We start from the raw sequence: 15,540 nt of genomic DNA, 5'->3' as shown, positions 1-15,540 counted from the left end.
GACGGCTTCATCCTGGCCAGGCATTTCGTCAGAGCTTAGTACTGCTCGTAGCAGATGCATCTATCTGCTTTTGACATTGCCCCATCGGATGATTCCCGCCACATGTCATGGCAGACATGCACGCCTGGAGAGGTTGCAGCCTGCAGCAGTTACACATGAAGAAAAATCTCCACAAATTTAGAGCTGTGTCGTGTACGCAGTTGCACGAAGAAAATCTCGGATCGGGATGTGCCCGGTACATGCATCCGTACACGCCGTAGCAGGTCAGGTGGTACTGAAGTCGCCCTCAGCCTTCCGCGCGTATGCATGAATGAGTCGCCGCATGAACCTGCCGGCCACACGACTAATTTTCAGCTAGCATACTGTGGATTATAATTATAATCTACAAGTTAAAATAAATAAATAGATAGTGTAATTTTAGCTTTTAACAATTTAATCATTAGATGATAATAATCTAGTAATATGTTTTCATCAGCTTATGAAGGTTAGATAATCTAACTTTTACGATTCAATTTTTTATAATTTATAATCTACAAATTACTTTTTACTTCCTCCAGCTAAAACAAATATTCCCTGACCAATGCAACTCTCAACTTTTCACCCAAGGCGCTATCAGCACTCGTGTTGCGGCGGCGGCGGCGCACCTGGCGCGAAAGGGTTCGTCACTTCGTCCCCATAAGTCACTGCCTTCGTTTTACGACACGAACATTGGAACGAGATGCTCCGATTCACACCACCTATATATATTACAATTACAATATTAACGATCATTTCACGAACCGATGCTCAAAGTATGCAGGTAAGCATATCGTTCTGCTGTTTTTCTAATGCTTCATGCTCTCGTTCAGAGATGATGGAATGGAACCTTCGGCGGAGTGGTTACGGCTTTACAGGTAAGAGGCAGTCCGTTTTATAACTCGGAAGAATGATGCTTAGGCCATGTAGAATGCGTAGATGTGGTCATGCGCTCACGGGAGGTTGCTGGTTTTGCACGCCTACGTGGAGCTTCGCGTGAGCGATTTTATTCGCGTCGCTGCTTGTGAAGGTATCGACGCTTAGAGCAATTTTTGCGTGTAAACTAACAGTTTTAAGCTTGGAGATTACCCTGAAAATTAGCGGCTCCAATTGGAGATCAAGACTCTTATGCAAATACTTCATCATTCTCTCTAAGCGTCTGTCTAAGCATACTTGTATTGTCCAAGCCCTTGGGCACACGGCTAAGCAAGGTTGGCGGCGTTAAACAGAGTCAAGCAGATGGCGAGCATGTCGGTTTCAGAAGAACTTTTCCTAAGCCTGCTTGCAGATCAATGGAAAAATATCAGTAAGGTCTCTCATGCTCCGGCAAACTAGCCGAACATCCCGTCGCGGTGATCATCCGACGCGTGCGACCTGGCATCATCTGCCGTGCGCCGTGCCGAGGCAACTGGACACACTTGACCCGAACACCTTACGACACGAGCCGTGCCCCTTGCGTGCGATGGGAGCTGCCGGACGTTGGGAGTCGGAAACAAGCCGAGTTGCCGGCGAAACGTCCCAAGTGCCTGAGGAACCGATCGAAACCCCGACGGACGCAGTGCGTGCCCGAGGCCGCCGGTGCCGTGTTGGTTGGTTGCTTGGTGCTGGCGCGGACGGGGGCAAACGCACGGACTCAAGTCGAGTGGGCTGGACGGGCTGCGGGGGACGCATGCGGGCTATTCTCGAAACCGGTCTGTGTCTTTTAACCCCGTTCGGGTGCGGCGCTATCTTCCCGCCGCTGAGTGGCCCGGCCTGCCACACCGTGTTCTGCTGCGTGTTGTTCCCTGGGAGCGCCACCGTCGCGTAGACCGTGTACGCGCCGCCCGTGTACTCCGCGGCGGGCGCGACGGGCACGTCGAACTTGAGGCTCGCGTTGGTCAGGCTGGGAGACGTGCTCTCCAGGACCGTCGTGAGGACGGACACCACGCCGTTGGCGTCCTGCGAGGCGATGAACACGCTGCTTCCGACCGTGCTGTGTTGGGGCGGTCGGTGTTGATGCCCCAGGCGACCCAGCCGGTGTTGATGCCGCTCAGCGGGTGTGGTACGTCCAGTACAAGCTGGCGCCGAGCACGGGCAGGGTGCTGCACCGCTGGAACGAGCGCCCCGCCGGGAACTTGGCGGACGCGCAGTCCTGGGCCGTCGCGGTTGCCACGAACAGAAGGACAGGCGCGAGAAGGAGCCACGACGAGAGGTTAATTCGTCCCGCCATTGCAAGTAGAACACTGATGCGTTCTTGTGCCGCGCCGCTAGCTCTTGTGCGCGCGCCTTAATTTGAACTCCCACACGAGGCGCGGATGCAATCGTGAGGTGTGGTCGGAGGCAAAGGGAGGTGTGCTATTTGTAAGTAGTGGGTTGGATTATTAGGGTATGAATAATGCTAAGTGTTTATAACTATGTATTTAAAGAAAGAGTGGTAAACATTCATATAAAATTATAATTTTTAATGTAAATAAAGACTATATATGTTTAAAAATTATAATTTTCAATACAAACAAAGACTACATATGCTTAATATATAATTATCTTATTAATGTCCGTGTTTTCCAAATAACCTTCCGTTTTTAACGATTTAACCCAAGTGCCATCTTATTGCAGTCGATTCTGGTTATGTTACTAGTTTTCTGCTGGTGCGTTATAACGAATGTTAAAAATTTGTTAAATAAAAGATATGTAGAATTGCCATGACCGACCGTCAGAATTGGAGCATACTGTAGTTCAGCAAGTTCAGTTTGACAAGTTCATGTGGCTTGCACATTCATTTCCAACCACAATTTCTTCATTGTGTTGCACAAGAAAATTAATAGCCCAAGTTACTAAGCAGTCTTATACATCAAATTAGAAAGAAAAAAAAAAGCAAAATCTCACATGTTCAAAAGTCTTACACATCAACAGACAGTTATTTCATCATTTGAAAATGTACAACCAGGCAGACAGCGAGGGAAATGATTGTGGACAGACTGAATATATGCACAAATTTATGATCTAACCGAAACACAATGATGATAATGGCACTACCAGCAGTATGTTCATGAGAAATAAAAGCCATAAATCCTCCCTACCATCTAGACTTGGAACAATAATTCTAAAATTGACCTACTGTTTATAAAATCTGTTTCACACTAAAATTTACTAATTATCTTCAAACCAGCACAACATTAAATGAGATTCGTCCTCAATTTATAGTAATGAGACTTATTCACAGATATTTACAGAGAAAGAATAGCATACTTAACCCAGGAGGAATAGAGATTCAACCTTAGGAGTCAAATCCCCATGTAACAATGTAGTCTCTATACGAATAAAGAAAGATGAGACATCAATATAATAAGATAATATCATCTTTTCAAATACTATATACTAACTATTATCATTCTACTTTTTATAACTGATTAGTACATGGCAGCAAACAGTAAGTACTCAGAATTCTAACAATCAGAACCATTACCAACAAAACAACTTTTAGCAAGAGCCTTATTTAATTTTTTATTTGACCATTAGCTCATTCTACCGGTTGATCAACAAAATGTATAATATTTAATGGCATCACACATACTCTGTTCCCATACATTAAAAAAAACACCTGATCTCGAGTCACCTTTTTTACTCTCACCCTGCAGCTCTTCTTTGTGTCTCTCTATGAACGGCTGTGCCCATCGCACTTTCTTGCTGCCATCGCTGACAACCTGTAGCCAATGAAACTCATAGAATTTCAAGATATAAGGAGTGCCATTAGTTACAAAGAAGCATATGTAGCAATGCCGTACGAGCTTTGTCGGGGTTCGAAGAGCGTTAACCAGCTGTTGGTTTGTTACCCCCATAGCCTTAATTTTCTTTCAGGATGAAATAGCATACATAGGAACTAAACGAAACATCCAAACAAATTTAGTTTCTATTCTTATCTTTTTTTTAATCTAAGTGTATGGATCATGATCTTCCACTGTGCTCTGAAAAAGTTTGTGTTCTATTTGCTGATATGATTCAAGAAACAACTATTTGTCACTCACCATATCCCTCAAGGTCCTTGTTCATGATCTTCATCAAGAAATCATTTGCAACCAAATTATGTCGCTGAATTGATACTCAACCTACACAAGGGAAATGTAAGTCCATTCTAAAGTCAAGAAACAGACAAAAATTGTGAGAAAAAACATTTCAACAATATGATCGAAACATACCTGAAATACGCCAATTGACTGATAAGTTACTACTAAAAACATCATGAAGACATAAATGGCTGAATCAAAACTTAGGAGGATAGAATAGAGACAATCTACCATGAATTCGAACATCATCTCCTTGATTTATTAGCACGGAGATTACATACATCATATTCACACATACTCTGTTTCAAGATATAATCGATTGGTTCTGTAACTTCAGTTTCAAGATAAATAGCTGAATAATCTAAGTTACATGTTGATATACACGACAAAGTATAGTGTGACCAAATGCGTGTATACCATTTTCGTTCCCTGCAGAGTGCAAAGAAGAAAATCAACTCTTTTTGACCCTCATCAACTCTCTAAAGGTAATATGAGCATAAGTCCCAACATAACTTTAATAAACATGTAACTTAAATTATTTAGCTATTTATCCCAACATAATTTTAATTTTTAAACTAGATATAACAAAAGGTTTAAACCTAGTAAGGAAATCCCAACTTAATTTTACACAACATTGCCTACTCAGTAGCAGTTAGCACAGCCTACATTACATGCATATGGCTAAGATAGCAGCAAACAATTTTTCCCTTCAGCATAAGATTTACTATAGTGCTACATTAATTACAACCAGGGGATGGGGTGCTCATTACCAGACCAAAGATTGCATTAGCCTTAACGAAATTGCTCGCATTGTCCAGTCTTGCAGATAGCACTGCAACAATAGATTTCACGGCTCCAGGAAAACATCCAAACAAAATTGAGAAATGGGCAAGTGAACCGTGTGTACACATACATTGGAAGACGCCGCAAACGAGGTCCTTATGCTTCTCGGGTGGCTGCAAAAATCAAAAGCAATATATGAAATGGAGAGCACATGAATTAAGCAAAGGAATGATTTGCTTGATTAGGGTAATTCTTCGAGCATGTAAGGATCCATGGATGAAGCAGTGCTTGATCTGGGTGGGGAAATTAGCCGAGGACTTGGTGGGTGGGTGAAGAGGGAGGTAGTAGGGGGTGGCCATAGAGAAATTGGTCTAGCACTCACGCGTCGGCAACTCTGTCCGCGCCATCACCGCGTGTTTCCCGGTCTCCTCATCCGGGGCAGCCCTTAGCCGGCACCACCATCCACTCCCAGCTCGCCACCGCGGCAGCGGCCCACGCCTTCTGCCTCCCCACCATGCCACTGCCCGTCCCCGCCGTGGGGGCCTCATCGTTTACACCCTAGGGTTAGGGTTTTGGTCGGGGTTGTCATCGGCGAAGGGGAATCTAAAACGGACGGTGGTGTGCTCGGGGAGGGTGGGTGCTAGAGGTGTGGTGGTGTGCTCGTGGAGGATGTGCTTGTTACACACGGCACGCAGGACGACATGGGTGGTAGTGGTGCTCTTCTTCAGATTTGGGAGAGGACGCAACGACACTCTACTTCAGATCCAAGGGACAAGGCGGAGGGCCGGTGTCGGTGTATTCGGAACCAGGGGTCCCTGAGTCCCGAGACCGGGCCGGCCATCCGCCACATGTTGCCATCCCGCAAGGTCCACCCTGCAAGATAAGAAGAAGCTAAGTCCCGGGAGAAGGTGCTCGGGGCCGCCGCCTCTGGTTCCCGAGCACCCCAGTTCCCCGATGATCCGCAGAGCCCAAATACCGGGAAGGAAGTGCTCGGAAGGGTTCTCACTTACCCCCGAGTACTGTAGTCCCCCGATGATCCAAAACACCACTCGGGAGAGAGTGCTCGGGGCTGCACGTGGCAGCCCCCGAGGACTCGGTTCCCCGAAGGTCTCACCCAAGTGCTCGGGAGAGAGTGCTCGGGGCTGCACGTGGCAGCCCCCGAGGACTCGGTTCCCCGAAGGTCTCACCCAAGTGCTCGGGAGAGAGTGCTCAGGGCTGCACGTGGCAGCCCCCGAGGACTCGGTTCCCCGAAGGTTCGCGCAAGATCGTCTGACGACCCAAGGGGTCCCATCGTCGGGGTGTCAGCCAGTCAAAGGCCCAATGCCGCATTTAATAGGCACGCGCGGCCTGACATCCTGACATCCTAACATTCTCAGCAGCCCACGCCCTAGTGTCAGACCCTGCCATGCACTGGCAGGGGGGCGTGGGTCCATTTAATGCACAGGTCCCGTCCCGTTTCATCCGGGTGCCTCGGGATAACGTTGCCAGAATCAAAGCGCTCCGCCTGCCACCCTGCCCTGGCAGAAGAACAAGACAGGGTGGGCGCACCGGGCACCTCTGAGGCTGCCCGGTGGGCCCCCTTAATGGCGCCGGAGGGCATCCACAGTGGCGGGTGGTCGGATGCGCGCCGCATTTTTCCACCGCCCCTGTCACTTCGCCAAGACGGAATGATGACGCCTTTCTCCGTGGCGCCTTGGCATTCGCGCCCCCTCTTTCCCATTCTGGATAAGTCGAGGTCGGCGCGCCTATAAAAGGAAAGGATGGAGAACTCAAGAAAAGGAGGAAGCTCTCTGAAGACAGACCGAAGAACAAGGAAAACAAGGCAAAAAAGCCCGACAACGCCCACGCTCGAACCAGCTCAAGCCGAGCTAGAACACGAGAGCCTCAAGCTCTCTGTAAACGGCTCTCCCCTGTAACCAGATACATCCTTGAAGAATTCCCTTCAAGGATAAATATAGCACTCACACAGGAGTTGGGTGTTACGCCTCCGTGCGGCCCGAACCTGTCTAAACCCCAGTGCACCCATCTTTCTCGCACTAGGGCGATCATCTCCCACCAGCCACTGCATTTATTTTCGTTCCCGCTTATTTCCCAAACAAGCTTATCCAGGATCATCCCCCCGGCCGAATCTCTAAAAAGGGGTCTCTCGGGATCCCTGCGACAGGAGTTCATCCTCCGACAGCTGGCGCGCCAGGTAGGGGGGAATATCCCTGGATTGTTTGTCTCGTTTTTTTCCCAGCAGGAAAAGATGGCCGGTGGGCACCGTCTCCAGCGTTCCGGCTCCACTTCCAGTGACGGAACGCTGCCCGGCATCAGAGGGAGCCCAGTCGCTACTGCATGCCAGCAACAGCCGCCATCCACGTGCGCGGTTTTTCCCGCTCAAGGGGATCAAGGCGCTGGGCCCATCAGGGCCGCCGCCGCCGCTGCCGACGCACTTTCCGACCCCCAGCAGGTGGTCGGGACCCCGGCCGCTAGGTCCGCCTCTGGACCACGTCGGGTGCCACCTCGACGCAGGCTCGCTTTCAGCGAGGCCAGCCCAGGGAGCGCGCTGCTTGCAGCACATGCTCTCCTTAGGCACCCGCCCGTTCAGGCCACGCCGAACACTCCGGAAGGTCGGTGGATCCAAGATGTCGTTGCTTTGGTCGGCACCGCTCGTCGCCAGGTGCAGGCCGGGAGTCCTCGCACCACTTCCCAGCATGGTGTCGCTAGAGCCGGCTCCTCAACGGGCAACACCTACACGGGCCGGGGGGTCTCCAGGAGGAGTGTCGTCCCCCTGGCCGTGTCTGAAGCCCGGGACCTTCGTTTGCACCTTGACGAGCGTAGGGGCCACGAGGATGCCCGAGTTACTCTCGAGCGTCAGCGGGAGACCTGGCAGGGGGTCGGGGCAGAGGACCAGGCTTCCTCTTTCCCGGCCCAAGGCCACCGGGGATCCCCGGCTCGCCGCCACTCGCCACCGAGGACCCCCGCTCGCGCTGCGGGGTACGGCACCGGCTGCCGTGCCTTCACCGCCGAGCTCCGCCAGGTCAGGTGGCCTTCCAAGTTCCGCCCCGAGCTGCCGGAGAAGTACGACGGGTCCATCGACCCCGTCGAGTTCCTCCAGATCTACACGACGGTCGTCCAAGCGGCCGGAGGCAGCGAAAAGGTGATGGCAAACTACTTTCATGTTGCCCTGAGGGGCTCCGCCTGCTCTTGGCTTATGAACTTACCCCCAGGGTCTATCGGCTCCTGGGATGACCTGTGCCACCAGTTCGTGGCCAACTTTCAGGGCACGTTTACGCGCCCCGGTTTGGAGTGCGACCTTCACGCCGTCCAACAGCAGGAAGGGGAGACGCTACGGTGCTTTATACAGCGCTTCAGCCAGGTTCGCAACAACATTCCACGAGTGGCCCCCCATGCTGTTATTGTTGCTTTCCGGCAGGGCGTCCGCGATGAGCGGATGCTCGAAAAGCTAGGTACGCACGAGATCGAGACCACCGCGGAACTCTTCGCACTGGCCGATAAGTGCGCTAAGGCTGCGGAGGCCAGGGCGTGGCATGCTCCTCGCCCCGCCTCCGACCAGCCAAGTTCTTCCCGCTCCGACAAGCGGGAAAAGAAGAAGAGAAGGAAGCGCGAGGCCGCTCCCGTTGAGCCAACCCAGGTCCCCGCTCACAGGGTGCCGCAAGAGCCTGACCACCGGCAAGAGCGCCGGCCGGGTGTCGATCGACGCCCCGTCAGGGCCCCTGCTAGGGCTCCTCCTCGGGCCTTCGTGCCCACAAGGGCCCCGGCTCCAGCAAGGACCCCGGCACCAGCAAGAGCTCCGGCCCCCGGCCGAGCTCCTGCTCCAGCGAGGGTCCCCGCTCCCGCGGGGCCCGAGCCAGGTAAATGGTGTCCCATACACCAGACCAGATGGCACGACCTCACGGAGTGCCGTACGGTCAAAGGGCTTGTGGAGCAGCGCCAGAGGGAGCGCGACGAGTCCCGCGGAGGAGGCGATACTGAGGTCGCCCCCGACAACACCGAGCTCGGCTTCCAGGAGCCCGAGCACGCCGTCGCCTTCATCGACGGGGGCGCTTACACACCCTGCTCGCGCCGCGGCATCAAGGTCATGCGACGCGAGGTGTGCTCGGCAACCCCGAGCGAGGAGGCCGCCAGGCCCCTAAAGTGGTCGGATGCTCCGATCACGTTCAGCATGGCTGATCACCCCGCCAGTACTGCAGCCGTGGGACGGCTACCTCTGGTAGTGTCTCCCACTATCTGCAATGTCAAGGTCGGCAGAGTGCTGATCGACGGTGGTGCCGGCCTCAACCTCCTTTCCAAAGAGGCTTTTGAGAAGCTGCAGGTGTCCTCTCGACGCCTAAAGCCATCGCTCCCCTTCTGTGGAGTGACCCCCGGGCACTCCCTGCCCCTCGGGCAGGTTGAGTTGCCTGTAACGTTCGGGAGCCGGGACAACTTCCGCACGGAGTGTGTCCTCTTCGATGTCGCGGAGCTCCCTCTCCCCTACAACGCCATCCTCGGGCGTCCGGCGCTTGCCAAGTTTATGATGGCCGTGCATTATGCATACCTTACGGTTAAGATGCCCGGCCTCGCAGGCTCTATCTCTGTGGTCGCCGACTCCGGTGGCGCCGTCTCCTGCGCTGAACAGTCATACATGGCTCTGGTCTCAGCGCAGGCCGAGGTCGATGGCTCTACAGGGGGCCCGGGACCCTCTTCATCCAAACCCCGACTCGCCGCCGACACCTCTGTTCCAACGAAGGAGGTCGTGGTGGGCGAAGACGCTACCCAGGTTGTCCGTATCGGCGGTGACCTGGGCAGCAAATAGGAAAGCGCGCTCGTCGCCTTCCTCCGGGCTAACGTAGACGTGTTTGCCTGGCAACCGTCCGACATGCCCGGGATCCCTAGGGAGGTGATCGAGCATCACTTGGCGGTGCGTCCGGACGCCCGCCCGGTGAAGCAGAAGGTCCGGCGGCAGGCGCCAGAGCGCCAGGAGTTTATCCGCGAGCAGGTCAGCAAGCTCCTCGACGCCGGATTTATCCGAGAAGTCCTCCACCCCGACTGGCTAGCAAACCCAGTCATCGTCCCGAAGGCCAACGGCAAGCTCCGCATGTGCGTGGACTACACCGACCTAAATAAGGCTTGCCCTAAAGATCCCTTCCCCTTACCTCGCATTGATCAAATTATAGATTCAACTGCGGGATGCGATCTTTTATGCTTTCTAGATGCAAACTCTGGGTATCATCAGATTCGCATGGCCGTAGGGGACGAGGAAAAAACTGCTTTTACCACCCCGGTGGGGACTTATTGCTACATGTCAATGCCTTTCGGCCTGCGCAACGCTGGATCATCCTTCCAGCGCGCTATTCGTATCACTCTTGACTCGCAGGTTGGCCGCAACGTCGAGGCTTACATCGACGATCTCGTGGTCAAAACCCGAGACCGCGCCACCCTGCTCGAGGACCTTGCCGAGACTTTCAACAGTCTCTGCTCTACCCGCCTCAAGCTCAACCCGGAGAAGTGTGTCTTCGGGGTGCCGGCGGGCAAGCTCCTTGGTTTCTTGGTCTCTGGCCGAGGGATCGAGGTCAATCCAGAGAAGATCCGGGCCATCGAGCAGATACGACCCCCGGTTTGACTCAAGGAGGTCCAGCGCCTCGCCGGCTGCATGGCAGCCCTCGGGCGCTTCATCTCCAAGCTCGGGGAGCGAGGGCTCCCCCTCTTCAAGCTTCTGAAGAAATCCGGACGTTTTGACTGGACGCCGGAGGCCGAGCAGGCCTTCCGCGACTTAAAGAAGTACCTTACTTCGCCACCCGTGTTGGTGGCTCCCTTTCAAGGTGAGCCCCTACTACTCTACGTTTCGGCCACTCCTCAAGTCGTGAGCATAGTGCTGGTGGTGGAGCGCGACGAGTGTTTGGGGCCGGGTGCTGGGTCCCAGCTCCCAGAGGCCCCCGACCACTCACTTGTCCTCGCGGCTCCCCTTGGGCAAGGGGTCGAGCCCGAGCACACTGCTCTTCCCAGCCAAGGAGTCGAGCCCGAGTGCCCGGCCAGCCCCGACCGTGCCGCCAACCCCGGGGGCTGCGGCAGCCCCCCGGGTGGGGCCGCCGTCCTGGCTCGCCGGGTACAGCGACCGGTGTACTTTCTTCAGCGAAGTCCTCCGGGAAGCCAAGACAAGGTATCCCCAGGCGCAGAAGCTACTCTATGCCGTGCTCGTCGCCTCCCGAAAGCTGCGCCACTACTTCCAAGCGCACAAGGTCTCGGTGGTTACCACTTATCCACTGGGACCTATTCTCCGGAACCGGGAAGGCACCGGGCGCGTTGTCAAATGGGCAGTAGAGCTGGCGGAGTTCGACCTACACTTCGTCAGTCGCCAGGCAATCAAAAGCCAGGCGCTCTCTGACTTCTTGGCAGAGTGGACGCCCGTCCCCTGCGTCGTCCCAGAAGAGATCTCTACCTATCTCGGGCACGACGCGCCCGGGTACTAGGTCATGCACTTCGACGGCTCCCTCTCGCTTAAAGGCGCAGGGGCCGGAGTGGTTCTTACCTCCCCAACAGGTGAAGAGCTCCGGTACATCGTGCATTTGCAGTTCCGCGCATCCAACAGCATGGCGGAGTATGTAGGTCTCATCGCCGGCCTCCGGGCTGCGGTGGGGCTCGGGATTCGTCGCCTCCTGGTCAAAGGGGACTCCCAACTGGTCGTCAACCAGGTATCTAAGGAGTACCAGTGCACGGATCCTCAAATGGCGGCGTACGTGGCTGCGGTCAGGAAGCTCGAGAGACGCTTCGATGGCCTCGAGTTGCGGCACATCCCTCACCGCGACAACGCTCTGGCCGACGAGCTCTCTCGCCTGGCCTCCTCACGTGCGCGCGTCCCTGCCGGAGTCTTTGAAGAAAGACTCACACGGCCTTCCGTCCTGCCTGCCGAACAGGATGAAGGGGAAACCTCGAACTCAATTCAGGGGACCCCGGCGGTGCCCTCAGTGGGAAGCCCCGTCAGGGCGCCGCCGTCCGGCGAGTGCGCTGTGCTCGCCGAATGTTCTCAAGATGCCTCGTGGATGTCTGACATCCGAGGGTACTTGAAAGAAAAGTTCCTACCCGGGGATGAGGCGTCTGCCGAAAGGGTTGCTCGGCAGTCCAGACGCTATGCCATAGTAGACAGGGATCTCTACCGGCGTAACGCGGGAGGTGTCCTCCTGAAATGCATCTCCCGGGCAGAAGGCGGCGATCTTCTCGCTGAGGTCCACGAGGGCGAGGGCGAGGGCGGTGGCCATTTATCGTTCCGCACGCTGGTCAGGAAGGCCTTCCGGTAAGGTTTCTACTGGCCTACAGCTCTCCAGGATGCTTCCGAGCTGGTTCGGCGCTGCAGGGCGTGCCAGTTCCATGCAAAGCAGATTCACCAGCCAGCTCAGGCTCTTCATACCATTCCCCTGTCATGGCCTTTCGCGGTCTGGGGTTTGGACATTCTGGGTCCATTCCCCCGAGCAGTCGGGGGCTATGCATACCTATATGTCGCTATCGACAAGTTCACCAAGTGGCCGGAGGCGGTCCCAATCATCAAGGTGACCAAAAACACGGCGCTCCAGTTTATCCGCGGCATCACCAGCCGCTTTGGCGTCCCGAACCGGATCATCACCGACAACGGCACCCAGTTCACTAGTGCCTTGTTCGGGGACTATTGCGAAGAACTCGGCATCAAGCTTTGCTTCGCTTCCGTCGCTCATCCTCGGAGTAACGGGCAGGTCGAGCGCGCCAACGCGGAGATACTGAAGGGCCTCAAAACCCGGACCTATAACATGCTCGCTAAGCGCGGGAAGGGATGGGTGGACGAGCTGCCAGCCGTGCTATGGGCTAATCGGACTACGCCAAGCCGCGCCACCGGGGAGACTCCGTTCTTCCTCATCTATGGCGCCGAAGCAGTCCTCCCCTCCGAGCTCACTCTGGGCTCCCCTCGAGTGCATGCATACTCTGAGGGTGAGCAGGAATGACAAAGACGCGACGACGTGGACTACCTGGAAGAGCGTCGGCGGCGTGCCGCTGTCCGGGCGGCTCGGTACCAGCAAAGTCTGCGGCGTTATCATCTGCGCCATGTCCGGGCCCGGTCTCTCGAGGTGGGGGACCTAGTTCTCCGACGCGTCCAGTCGCGCGAAGGAATGAATAAGCTGTCCCCTGTGTGGGAATGTCCCTTCACCGTGATCGCGATCCCGCGGGCAGGTTCTTTCAGGTTGGCGACGGAGGAAGGACAGCCACTCCCGAATCCGTGGAACATCGAGCATCTCCGACGCTTCTACCCATAGATGGTCGTGCTCGCGACTCAGGTCAGCAAGGCCGGGGGCTTCTCCCCGCCCAAGCAGTCCGAGGGCTTCGCCCCTTGGGTAAGTCGCTGTCACCCAACCTTGTAAATATTGCACATTCAGTATTTCAATAAGCAATCGCTATGTCAAAATATTTTTTCTGGATTCCGTATGTTTAATCTGTCTAGTGAGGTGCTCGGTTGTGCGAGAAAAAGTTCGCTCTCTCTCTTTTTCCCCGCTGATAAAAGAATCCCGATCGGTATGCATGCGAGCAGTCGCCGCTGACTTACGTCCGGCATGGTAGGCTGTGGTGTTCGGTGTCATGACAGGCTCCCGGGCACTGCCGAGTTTCGGGGTGCTCTGGGTAATCCCATCGCTCGAGCTGCTCGAGTAGTCCGGAGCTCGGGCCCCCGGAGCGGGCTGTCGGTGCTCGGTCTGGTCTGTCATACCCGGGCGCCACCGAACCATAGGACCTCTGGGTTATGCCTCTGCCCGCTCTTGTCCGCCGGCTTGGGTATTCGAGAGGTCTCGGGTCGAGAACGGGAGCAGTCTATAGTAAGTGCCGCACTAACAGAGCGCACCAGACAAAGAAATTCTATATTCTCTCTTAAGTCACAGGCTGGCAATCACGAGCAGTTCGGTCGCGAGGGCTTCAATGCCCCGGTCTCTGGTCGGCCCCAAGGGTCCTCGGGTGGTCCTACCACTTTGGCATGGGTGGTCGGGATCACCCGACCCCAGGAGCCTCGTATACCTTTGGGCGCTCGGGCGCTCCGTTGAAAGAATCAAGTCCCCGGGCACCCGAGCTCGGAAGCACACTCCTCCTGGATCGGTGGGCCGGAAGGCCGACAGCTGTCCGGTGAGTGGTTATATTCAGACAAGTCTGCTTTTAGTAAATTTATGTTCCCGAGTCATTCTCGGGGGCTCTCGCGCCTTAATCTGTTCGGTGAGGTGGTTTCCTCGCACGTAAAAACCCTGCCGCGCGTCTACTTTTTCCCAGAACGACAGAGCGGTTTGCAGAAAAGAGTAGCGCGCGTGCGGTAATGTTTGACCGAAGCCCTTCGTGGTGGTCGTGGTGTTCGGTCCACTTTTAAGGACCCTGAGCACTACCGAGTCCTCGGGTACCCTGGGTAATCCTATCGCTCGAGCTACTCGGGTAGTCCGGAGCTCAGGTCTCGGGGGCGGGCTGTCAGTGCTCGGTCCGACCCGTTTTAAGCCCGGGCACCACCGGACCGCGAGGACTCTTGGTCACATTCTCGCCCGCACGCGTCTCCCTTCTACTAACTGAGTGGTCGCAAAGTGAAAAAGTGTTCATTAGGCACGGCGTGTTCCGAGCGGGATCGATCTATCTCCCGGGCAAGGGAGTCTGTGTCTTCGTTTCTTAACTTAGGCAATGCGGACTCGCGAGAGCTCGAAGGCCGACTGCGCCAGCAACAGCGATCAGGACAACTTCATCCTCGGGGACGGGAAGGTCGGGAATGGCCCGGCTGAGTACTCCCCGGGACTTCAAAGTAAAACACCAGAAGAAACATCAAACACTCAGAGAAACTGGAGTTGCGAGCCCAAGGAAAAACTGCCATTAATATTCACAGGATATATACAAGGCATTTTCTAAGGGTTCACTCCTACATCTACATTCATCAAGACAACAAAAGAAAAAAGGGTACAAAAGGTCTAGTCGGCAGCAGAGGCGTTGGCTGAATCCTCTGAGTCGTCCCCAGGGGCTGGCGGCGGCGACACCTCTCGCCTGAAACCGGCCACCACCACGGCGGTGGTACTCCGGACCGCAACCCAGGCGGCCTCTCCCTCAGCCTCGACCACTCCCTCCCGCGCCGGCTCCAGCGGGAAGTTTGGGTCCCTGCTTCGGTAGCAGGCCAGAACGTGCTCGGCCACTGCATGTGCCAAGCCACGTCCCTCCCGGGCGGCGAGTTCCTGGACTGCCCAAGGCAGAGCCTCGAGGCGCTCGCAGACCTGCTGCAGCCCCAACACTTGTCGTGCGGGGCCGTCGCCCTTCTCGCCTTCAACGAGCCGTCCGAGACCACCCTTCTCTACGGCCCGCCGCATCCGCCGGAGTATGTCTTCCAGCATATGCTCGAGGTTGACCCGCGAGACAAAGGCGGTCTCGAGCTTCTCCTTGGCGGCCCGCAGTTGTGCCTCGAGTCCCTGGTTCCCGACCGGACCGGAAGAACCGCCAACTGCTGCGGGGGCGGCAGCCTGCTTCGTCTTGGCCACCATCTCGGATAAAGCGCGTTCGCGGGTGGCCAGTTCCGCCTCGTGCTTCGCGTTCTGCTCCGCCCTGGTCGCCATGGCCGCCGCCGCCGCGTCAGCCTCGCCCTTTCGGCGACTCAGTTCGCCTTCTCGGCGACTCAGCTCGCCCTCCCGCCGGGCCAGCACATTCTCCTGCTGAGTCATTGAATCCTCCCGAACATCGAGCTCCGACGCTA

The 15,540-nt window shown here is 55.5% G+C and overlaps 1 pseudogene; it reads right to left on the bottom strand.

Annotated features, from left to right (window-relative positions):
• Window positions 1–790: 790 nt before the first annotated feature.
• Window positions 791–2,377, bottom strand: LOC133910926 (cytochrome b561 and DOMON domain-containing protein At5g47530-like; annotated as a pseudogene).
• Window positions 2,378–15,540: the final 13,163 nt, after the last annotated feature.

The sequence above is a fragment of the Phragmites australis genome, chromosome 3 (genome assembly GCF_958298935.1).
Source record: "Phragmites australis chromosome 3, lpPhrAust1.1, whole genome shotgun sequence".
Classification (NCBI taxonomy): domain Eukaryota; kingdom Viridiplantae; phylum Streptophyta; class Magnoliopsida; order Poales; family Poaceae; genus Phragmites; species Phragmites australis.
This window is presented reverse-complemented; position numbering and strand designations above follow the sequence as displayed.